This window comes from Ursus maritimus (assembly GCF_017311325.1).
Source record: "Ursus maritimus isolate PB19 chromosome X unlocalized genomic scaffold, ASM1731132v1 scaffold_X1, whole genome shotgun sequence".
Taxonomy (NCBI): domain Eukaryota; kingdom Metazoa; phylum Chordata; class Mammalia; order Carnivora; family Ursidae; genus Ursus; species Ursus maritimus.
In genome coordinates this window covers 101,203,963-101,214,188 of record NW_024423319.1, presented here as the reverse complement: position 1 = coordinate 101,214,188, position 10,226 = coordinate 101,203,963, and the positions used below count along the sequence as shown (strand labels likewise).

The 10,226-nt window shown below is 38.3% G+C and overlaps 1 pseudogene; it reads left to right on the top strand.

Moving 5' to 3' along the window:
• Positions 1-667: 667 nt before the first annotated feature.
• Positions 668-2,540, top strand: LOC103668198 (annotated as a pseudogene).
• The last annotated feature ends 7,686 nt before the right edge of the window (positions 2,541-10,226 follow it).

Genomic DNA, 10,226 nt, shown 5'->3' with positions numbered 1-10,226 from the left:
GGGTCTGCTTATTACCTTCATTATACAACCAGTACTGCAAGGCAATGCAAGCCTCTCAAACTGAGATAATCCTCATGGATGGATTATATTGCAAGATCTTATGCATCACAGCATATTTAACATAGGACAGAGGACAGGAAGAAAGCAAAAAGTATAAATATCTTGAAGGAAAATAACAAGACAGAAAGGCAAAATGAGAGACATCAACTTTTAAAAAGTGGAAATAATCTTGATAAAAAGAATTAAACATTAAAACAATACAGCATAAAATATAAATTAAAATACACACTATGATTTTCAGTTAGAAAATTCTATTTTGTGTACTATATAAGTTCTTTCTGTATTCAACCATATATGCAATGTAACCTTAATTAAGCTAACAACAGGATTTGTGGGGGTACTTTCACAATTCTTTTATTTACTTACCAAATATATATTGAATATTTACTTTATGCCAGGTATGTGCTACTCTTTAGAAAAACCCATGAAACTTATGATATCAGAAATTCAGTTTGTGCAAAAAGGATTAATTTTTCAGTAAATGGTATTAGAACAGCTAATCTTTTGAGAAAAAATGTTGCTGTACCCCTCACGCAACGCTTCAAAATAAATTTAAGATACGGCAAAATATTAAAAGTAAAAACCATACAAAATACTAGAAAAACATGAGTAGCTTTTATATTTCTATTATTCATGTACATGTACAAACAATTATAAAATACTGGACTGGGGAAAGTCTTTCCAATTAAGGTGCAAACCCTGGAAGCCATAAGGGTACAGACTGATAATTTACCAAATAAATATTTGCCAGATCTCCAAGACATAAAGAGGCATCAAAAAGCATAACAGAGGGGCGCGTGGATGCCGCGGAGTAAGCGTCGTTACTCTCCTGTCCCACCGCTGTCATGTCTAAGTCAGAGTCTCCCAAAGAGCCTGAAGAGCTGCGGAAGCTCTTCATTGGAGGTTTGAGCTTTGAAAGAACCGATGAGAGTCTGAGGAGCCATTTTGAGCCATGGGGAACGCTAACGGACTGTGTGGTAATGAGAGATCCAAACACCAAGTGTCCAGAGGCTTTGGGTTTGTCACATATGCCCCTGAGGAGGAGGTGGTTGCCGCCACAAAAGGTGGATGGAAGAGTTGTGGAACCAAAGAGGGCTGTCTCAAGAGAAGATTTTCTAAGACCTGGTGCCCACTCGACTGTGAAAAAGATTTTTGTTGGTGGCATTAAAGAAGACACTGAAGAACATCATCTAAGAGATTATTTTGAACAGTATGGAAAATTGAAGTGATTGAGATCATGACTGACCGAGGCAGTGGCAGAAAGAGAGGCTTTGCTTGTGTAACATTTGGTGATCATGACTCTGCAGACAAGATCGTCATTCAAAAATCCCATACTGTGTCCCTTTATCCCTTTCTTCCCCTACCGATCTTCCTAGTTCTTATGTTCCATAGATGAGAGATATCATATGATAATTGTCTTTCTCTGCTTGACTTATTTCACTTAGCATTATCTCCTCCGGTGCCGTATAAAGAAAGGGGGGGTAATCAGAAGGGGGAATGAAGCACGAGAGACTATGGACTATGAGAAACAAACTGCGGGCTTCAGAGGGGAGGGGGTGGGGGAATGGGATAGACCGGTGATGGGTAGTAAGGAGGGCACGTATTGCATGGTGCACTGGGTGTTATACACACTAATGAATCATCACACTTTACATCAGAAACCTGGGATGTACTGTATGGTGACTAACATAATATAATAAAAAAACATTAAAATAAAAAAAAAGAAATCATAAGGAAGAGGAAATACATTTAAAAAAAATCCCATACTGTGAATGGGCACAACTGTGAAGTAAGGAAAGTCCTATCTAAGCAAGAGATGGCTAGTGCTTCATCCAGCCAAAGAGGTCAAAGTGGTTCTGGAAACATTGGTGGTGGTCGTGAAGGTAGTTTTGGTGGGAATGACAACTTTGGTCATGGAGGGAAGTTCAGTGGGCGAGGTGGCTTTGGGGGCAGTCGATGTGGTAGTGAATGTGGTGGCACTGGGGATGGCTATAATGGATTTGGTAATGATGGGAGCAACTTTGGAGGTGGCGGAAGCTATAATGATTTTGTCAATGACAACAATCAATCCTCAAATTTTGAACACATGAAAGGAGGAAATTTTGGAGGCAGAAGCTCTGGTCCCTATGGTCGTGGAGGCAATACTTTGCCAAACCATGAAACCGAGGTGGCTACGGTGGTTCCAGCAGCAGCAGTAGCTACGGCAGAGGCAGAGTTTTTAATTATTGCCAGAAAACAAAGCTTAGCAGGAGGAGAGCCAGAGAAGTGACAGGGAAGCTCCAGGTTACAACAGATTTGTGAACTCAGCCAAACACAGGGGTGGCAGGACCTAGCTGCAACAAAGAAGACATGTTTTAGACAATAATCATGTGTAGGGGCAAAAAACTCGAGGACTGTATTTGTGACTAATTGTATAACAGGTTATTTTAGTTTCTGTTCTGTGGAAAGCGTAAAGCATTCCAACAAAGGGTTTTAATGCAGATTTTTTTTTTTTGTACCCATGCTGTGGATCACTAAATGTAATAGTCTGATCATTTAAAAAAAAAAAAGGATAACAGCGGGATCTTGGGAAGATGGTGGAGTAGGAGGACCCTGAGCTCAACAGCCCACATTTTCAACTAGATACCGTCCATATCCAAGCCAATAAACCAGAGAGTGATCCCAAGAGTGGCAGAACAAACTCCACAACTAAATATAGAGAAGAAGCTACAACTGAAAGTTTGGGAAGGTCAGAAAGGCGGAAGAAGGCTGTCTGCAGGATGGAGAGAGTTGCAGGTGTGGAGAGGGCAAAGAAAAGGGCCCTCACACCAAGGAGCTAACTTTAAAAACCAGAGGGACAGATGCCATGAGTTTGTAAAACCAGTGGGACGTGGAACCTGGGCTTTAAGAGTCAGCTGACTCGGCAGTGGGCCAGCCTGGAAGGCCAGGCATAGCTGGGTCGCCACCCTTAGAGACACAGCGGCCTGCAACAGACACATGGCAGTTCACGCAAACAGGAAACAGATCTGCTCATACTGAGTTTGAATGTGTTGGGGAACCTCTTTGAAAACGAGGCAGCTGGCAGGCACCATTTTTCTCTCCCACCCCAGCATAAACACAGAGCCACCTGCGGGAGGTGGGACTGCACAGACACTTGCTACCTAACCCTTTAGCAGCGTGCCACACCCACGAATTCTCCTGAGGACCCACCCATTTCAATCCTGCTGGCCTTGGCCCTGGGCTCAGCCAATTTTGTTAAAGCTGCACAGGTGCCCCATGCAGCCATGGGGTGCACAGCTGTCACAGTGCACCTCGCACATCCTCCACACTGCCCAGCTGTGCACCCCCAGCCACTAACATGCCCTGGGGCCAGCAACGCCCAGCCAGCCTCGTGGGCTGCACCCAGCCTTGGGCCCGGGCTGGAAATGCAGACAGCCCCCAGCCACCAAAGCGCTTCGGGGATCCAGCATTGGACAAGTGGGCCAGTGCAAATTTCCTAACAGTGACGCTACTGGCAGGCACACACCCTCAGAGCTCACCTGCCTGGGTCCCACTAACAACACAGAGAGTAAATGCAGCCCACAATGGGCAGAGAGTCAGTGCAGAAAACTGTACTGAGGGGCACCTGGGTGGTGCAGTCGTTAAGCGTCTGCCTTTGGCTCAGGGCGTGATCCCAGCGTTCTGGGATCGAGCCCCACATCAGGCTTCTCTGCTATGAGCCTGCTCCTTCCTCTCCCACTCCCCCTGCTTGTGTTCCCTCTCTCACTGGCTGTCTCTGTCAAATAAATAAATAAATAAATCTTTAAAAAAAAAAGAAAAGAAAACTGTACTGAAAGGAAAAGGGACTCAGACACAATAGCAGGGTGTAAAACCACACACAGGAAGCTCTCCTGGAGCGCCAGGTGCTGGTGAAGGGGGGGGTACTGCACTGCTGGGCACTCCAGGACCACTTCATAGTCACCAGCTTCAAAAGCAGAAGACACAGCTGACTTTCTTAACACATAGAAACAGACAGTGAGGCAGACAAAATGAGGAGACAGAGGAATTGGTCCCAAATGAAAGAACAGGACAAGGCCACCATCAGAGATGTAAATGGAACAATTATAAGTAACATGCATGATAGAGAATTTAAAGCAATGATTATAAGGAGAGTCACCACTGGACTTGAGAAAAGAGTGGAAGACATGAGTGAGACCCTTAACACAGAGATAAGGAATAAGATGGCAGAGATAAAGGGCTCAATAAACAAAATCAGAAATATGATTGCCGGAATGAACAGCAGGATGGAAGAAGTATGGGAATGAATTAGTGACCTAGAAGATGGCATAATGGAAAGCGATTAAACTGAACAAAACACAGAAAAGAATTATGCAAAACAAGAATAGACTTGGGGAACTCAGAGACTCCATCAAACGTATTAACATTTGTATTATAAGAGTTCCAGAAGAAGAGAGATAAAAGGGAATAGAAAATTGGTTTGAAAAATAATGGCTGAAAACTTCCCTAATCTAAGGAAAGATCCAGGAGGTATAGAGAACCCCCAACAAAATCAACAAAAGCAGACCCACATCGAAACTTGTGATTAAATTTACAAAATATAGTGATACAGAAAAAATCTAAAAGCAGCAAGACAAAAGAAGTCATTAATTTACAAGGGAAATCACCACAACGCTAAGCAGGAAATTTTGCAACAGAAACTTTGCAAGCCAGAAGGATGTGGCATGATATATTCAAAGTATTAAATGGGAAAAATCTGTAACCAAGAATATTCTATCCAGCAAGGCTATAATTCAGTATAGAAGGAGAAACAAAGAGTTTCTCAGACAAACAAAAACTAAAGGAGTTCATGACCACTAAACCAGCTCTGAAAGAAATATTAAAAGGGACTCTTTGAATGGAAAGGAGAGACCAAAAGTAATAGCAGCAAGGACACACAAAAGCAGTAAAAATGAATATTTCTGTAAAAAAACAATCAAGGAACTCTCAAAAAAGGGATATAAAATATAATAACTTGCACCTAAAATGTGGGGAGGAAAGAAAAATGGGTTCAAACTTAAAGAACCATCAACTTAATATAGACTGCTATATGGAGAAGAAGTTATATACAAATTTAATGGTAACCATATATAAAAAGCAACTAATAGATATGCAAAGAATAAAGAGAAAGAAATCCAAATATATCACTAAAGAAATTAGCTAACCATGAAAGAAAGCCAAGAAAGGATCAGAGAAAATCTTCAGAAACAACTACAAAAAAAGTAATAAAATGGCAGTAGATACATATCTGTCAGTAATTACTTTGAATGTAAATGTTCTAAGCACTCTGATTAAAGACATAGGGTAACAGAATGGATAAAAAGAAAAGACCCATCTATATGCTGCCTATAAGAGACTCATTTTAATCCTGAAGACACCTGCAGATTGATAGTAAGGGGATGGAGAAACATCTGTCATACACATGGATGTCAAAAGAAAGCTGGAGTAGCGATACTTATTTCGAACAAAATAGACTTTAAAAGAAAAACTGTAATAAGATACAAAGAAGGACACTATATAATAACGAAAGGGACAATCCAATAAGAAGATTGTAGTTGTAAATATTTATGCACCCAACATAGGAACACCCAAACACATAAAAAACTTAATAACAAACATAAAGGAACTAATTGATAATAATACAATAATAGTAGGGGACTTTAATACCCCACTTACATCAATGGACAGATCACCTAAACCGAAAATCAACAAGGAAACAATGGCTTTGAATGACACACTGGACCAGATGGACTTAACAGGTATATTCAGAACATTCCTCAAATGGCAGAATACACATTCTTTACAAGTACATATAGAATATTCTCTACAATACATCACACACTAGCCCACAAAACAAACCTCAACAAATTCAAGAAGACTGAAATCATACCATGCATATTTTCTTACCACAGATCTATGAGGCTAGATGACAACCACAAGAAAAAAACCTGAAAATAGCACAAATACATGGAGGTTAAACAACATGCTACTAAACAATGAATGGGTGTACAAGGAAATAAAAGAAAAATTAAAAAGTACATGGAAACAAATGAAAATAAAACACAATGGTCCAAAACCTCTGGAATGCAGCAAAAGCAGTTCTAAGAGGGAAGTTTATAGCAATACAGGCCTACCTCAAGAAGAAAGAAAAATCTCAAATAAACAACCTAATCTTGTACCTAAAGGAGCTAGAAGAAGAACAACAAACAAAACTTAAAACCAGCAGAAGGAAGGAAATAATAAGGACTAGAGCAGAAATGACCGATATATTAAAAAAAAGAAAGAAATGATTTACAAACAAACAACAATACAACAGAACAATGAAAGCAGGAGCTGGTTCTTTGAAAAATTCAATAAAATTGACGAACCTCTACCTGGATTTACCAAGGAAAAATGATAAAAAACTCAAATAAATAAAATCACAAATGAGGAGAATTAACAACCAATACCAGAGAAATACATCATAAGAGAATATTATGAAAAACTATATGCCAACAAATTGGACAACCTAGGAGAAATGGATAAGTTCCCAGAAACATATGAACTACCAAAACTGAAACAGGAAGAAACAAAGTTTGAACAGACTGATAACCAGTAAAGAAATTGAGTCAGCAATCAAAAAATCCCCAACAAACAATAGTCTAGGATGAGATGGCCTCATAGATGAATCCTACAAAACATTTAAAGAAGAGTTTACTTATCTTCTCAAGCTATTCCAAAAAAATAGAAAAGGAAGGAAAACTTACAAATTCATTCTATGAGGCCAGCAGCCCTGATACCAAAACCAGATAAAGGCAGCACTAAAAAGAAAGAACTACAGGCCAACATCTCTGATGAACACTGATGCAAAAATTCTCGATAAAATGCTAACAAACCAAATTCAACAATACATTAAAAACATAATTTACCATGATCACATGGGATTTTTCCTGGGTTGTAAGGAAATATTCATAAATCAATGTGATACATCACATCCATAAGAGAAAGGATAAGAACCATATGATCATTTCAATAGACACAGAAGAAGCATTTGACAAAGTATAATGTCCACTCATGATAAAAATCCTCCACAAAGCAGGTTTAGAGGGAGCATGCCTCAACATAATAAAGGCCACCTGTGAAAAACCAACACCTAACATCATCCTCAATAGGAAAAAACTGAGAGCTTGTCCCCTAAGGTCAGGAACAAGACAAGGATGTCCACTCTCACAACTTCTATTCAATATAGTACTGGAAGACCTAGCCACAGCAATCAGACAACAAAAAGAAATCCAAACCAGTAAGGAAGAAGTACAACTTTCACTATTTGCAGATGACATCATACTCTATATACAAAACCTGAGAGAGTCCACCAAAAATTTCTAGAACTGATACACAAATTCAGTAACATCACAGGATACAAACTCAATGTACAGAAGAAATCTGTTGCATTTCTATACAGCAATAATGAAGCAGCAGGAAGAGAAATTAAGAAAATGATCCACAACTAATGAATCATCAAGCCTTACATCGGAAACCGGGGATGTACTGTATGGTGACTAACATAATATAATAAAAAATCATTATAAAAAATAAAAAAAAAGAAAATGATCCCACTTACAATTGCACCAAAGATAATAAGATACCTAGGAATAAACCTAATCAAAGAGGTGAAAGACCTGTAATCTGAAAACTATAAGACACTGATGAAAGAAACTGAAGATGACACAAAGAAATGGAAGGACACTCCATGTTCATGGATCAGAAGAATAAATATTGTTAAAATGTCCATACTACCCAAAGTAATCTATACATTTAATGTAATCCCTACAAAATATGAACAACATTTTTCAGAGAACTAGAACGAACAATATAAAATTTGTATGGGACCACAAAAGACCCTGAATAACCAAAGCAATCTTGAAAAAGAAAAGCAAAGCTGGAGGCATCACAGCTCTGGACTTCAAGTTATATTACAAAGCTGTAGTGATCAACACAGTATGATACTGGCAGAAAAACAGACTCAGAGATCCATAACAGAAAAGAAAACTCAGAAATGAACCCACAACTCTATGGTCAATTCGTCTTCAACAAAGCAGGAAAGAATATCCAATGGGAAAGGGACAGTCTCTTCAACAAATGTGTCAGGCAAAGTGGACAGCAAGATGCAAAAATAAACTGGACCACTTTCTTACCTCATATACAAAAATAAATTCAAGATGGAAAAGACCTAAATGTGAGACCCGAAACCATAAAAATCCTAGAAGAGAACACGGAGTAACTTCTTTGACATTTGCCATAGGAATTTCTTTCCAGATCTGTCTCTGGAGGCAAGGGAAATGAAAGCAAAAATAAACTATGGGGACTACATCTAAATACAAAGCTTCTGCATAGCAAAGGAAACAATTAACACAACTAAATGGCAACCTATGGAATGAAAGAAGATACTTACAAACAACATATCTGATAAAGGTTAATATCCAAAATACATAAAGGAATTACAAAATGCAACACCCAAAAAAGAAATAATTAATAATTAAAAAAGTTTAAATATGGGCAAAAAGACATGAACTGATGTTTCTCCAAAGAAGGCATAGAGATGGCCAACAGACGCATGAAAAGAAGCTCATCATTACTCACCATCAGGGAAATGCAAATCAAAACTACAATAAGCTATCACCTCACACCTATCAGAATGGCTTGAGTCAATGACACCAAAAACAACAGGTGTTGGCAAGGATGTGGAGAAAAAGGAGCAGCTGCGCACTGTTGGTTGGAACGCAATATGGTGCAGCCACTGTGGAAAACAGTATGGAGATTATTCAAAAAGTTGAAAATAGAATAACCCTATGATCCAGCAATCACAATGCCAAGTATTTACCCAAAGAATCCAAAGAATCCAAAAACAGTGACTGCAAGGGATACCTGTACCCCTATGCTTACAGCAGCATTATTTACAATAGCCAAGCTATAGAAGAAGCCTAAGTGTCCATCAAGTGATGAATGGATAAAAAAGGGGTGTGTGTGTGTGTGTGCATTTGTGCGTGCATGTGTAATGGAATATTATTCAGCAATAAAAAAGAATGAAATCCAGCCATGTGCAATGACAAGGATGGCATTAGAGAGTATAACGCTAAGCAAAACAGTCAGAGAAAGACAAATACCATATGATTTCACTCATATGTGGAATTTAAGAAATAAACAAGCAAAGACAAAAAGAGAGAGAGGCAAAGCAAGAAAAAGACTCAACTACAGAGAACAAACTGATGGTTACCAGAGGGGTGGGAGGTGAGGGGACGGGTCAAATGGGTGAACTAGGTGATGCGGATTAAGGAGTACACTGTGGAGATGAGCACAGGTTGATGTATGGAAATGTTGGATCACTATATTATACAACTGAAACTAGTATTATACTGTATGTTAACTAACTGCAATTAAAAACTTAAAGAAATAAAAAAACAAAGGATAACTGAAACAAAAAAAACTAAAAATGCAGCAACATACATGACAAGCTAAGTATAAATTCCCTTAATATAATTTAAACCAATAAGAAAAGAAAAAGACAATAAAAAATGGAAAAAAGAAATTATCAGGTAATTCACAGGAAAAGAAAGACAAATGGTCTAGGAAAACATGAAGAGATGCTTAACTTTTCTCAGTTTTACAAATGCAAATCACAACAAGCAGCATTTAAAAATAATCAGATAAGAAATCACTTTTTACATGTGTTCAATTTTTATTAAGTTTTTAAGTTTAATTCCAGTGTAGTTAACATACAGTGTTATATCAGTTTTAGGTGTACATTATAACGATTCAAGAATTCTATGCATTACTCAGTGCTCAATCACGACAAATCTTTCAGAACTCTGATAATAACCAGGATTCATGAAGTTGTAGGGAGATCACAAATTTGGGAGAATTATAAATTTATGCTACCTTTTTGTATAATGATTGGTAACTATAACAAAGATAAATGTATATACCTTTTCATCCAAAAACACCCAGCTAAATATTTTATTCACGTCTCCTTATAATCACGTTACACGTGTCAGGATTCCTTTTAGATACTCATAACAAAAGACAAAGCAAAACAAAAACAGAAGTCTAAATAAGACAGAACCTTATTTCGCTGCCATGTAAAAGAAGTTTCAAGGTTGGCAGCCAAGAATTGT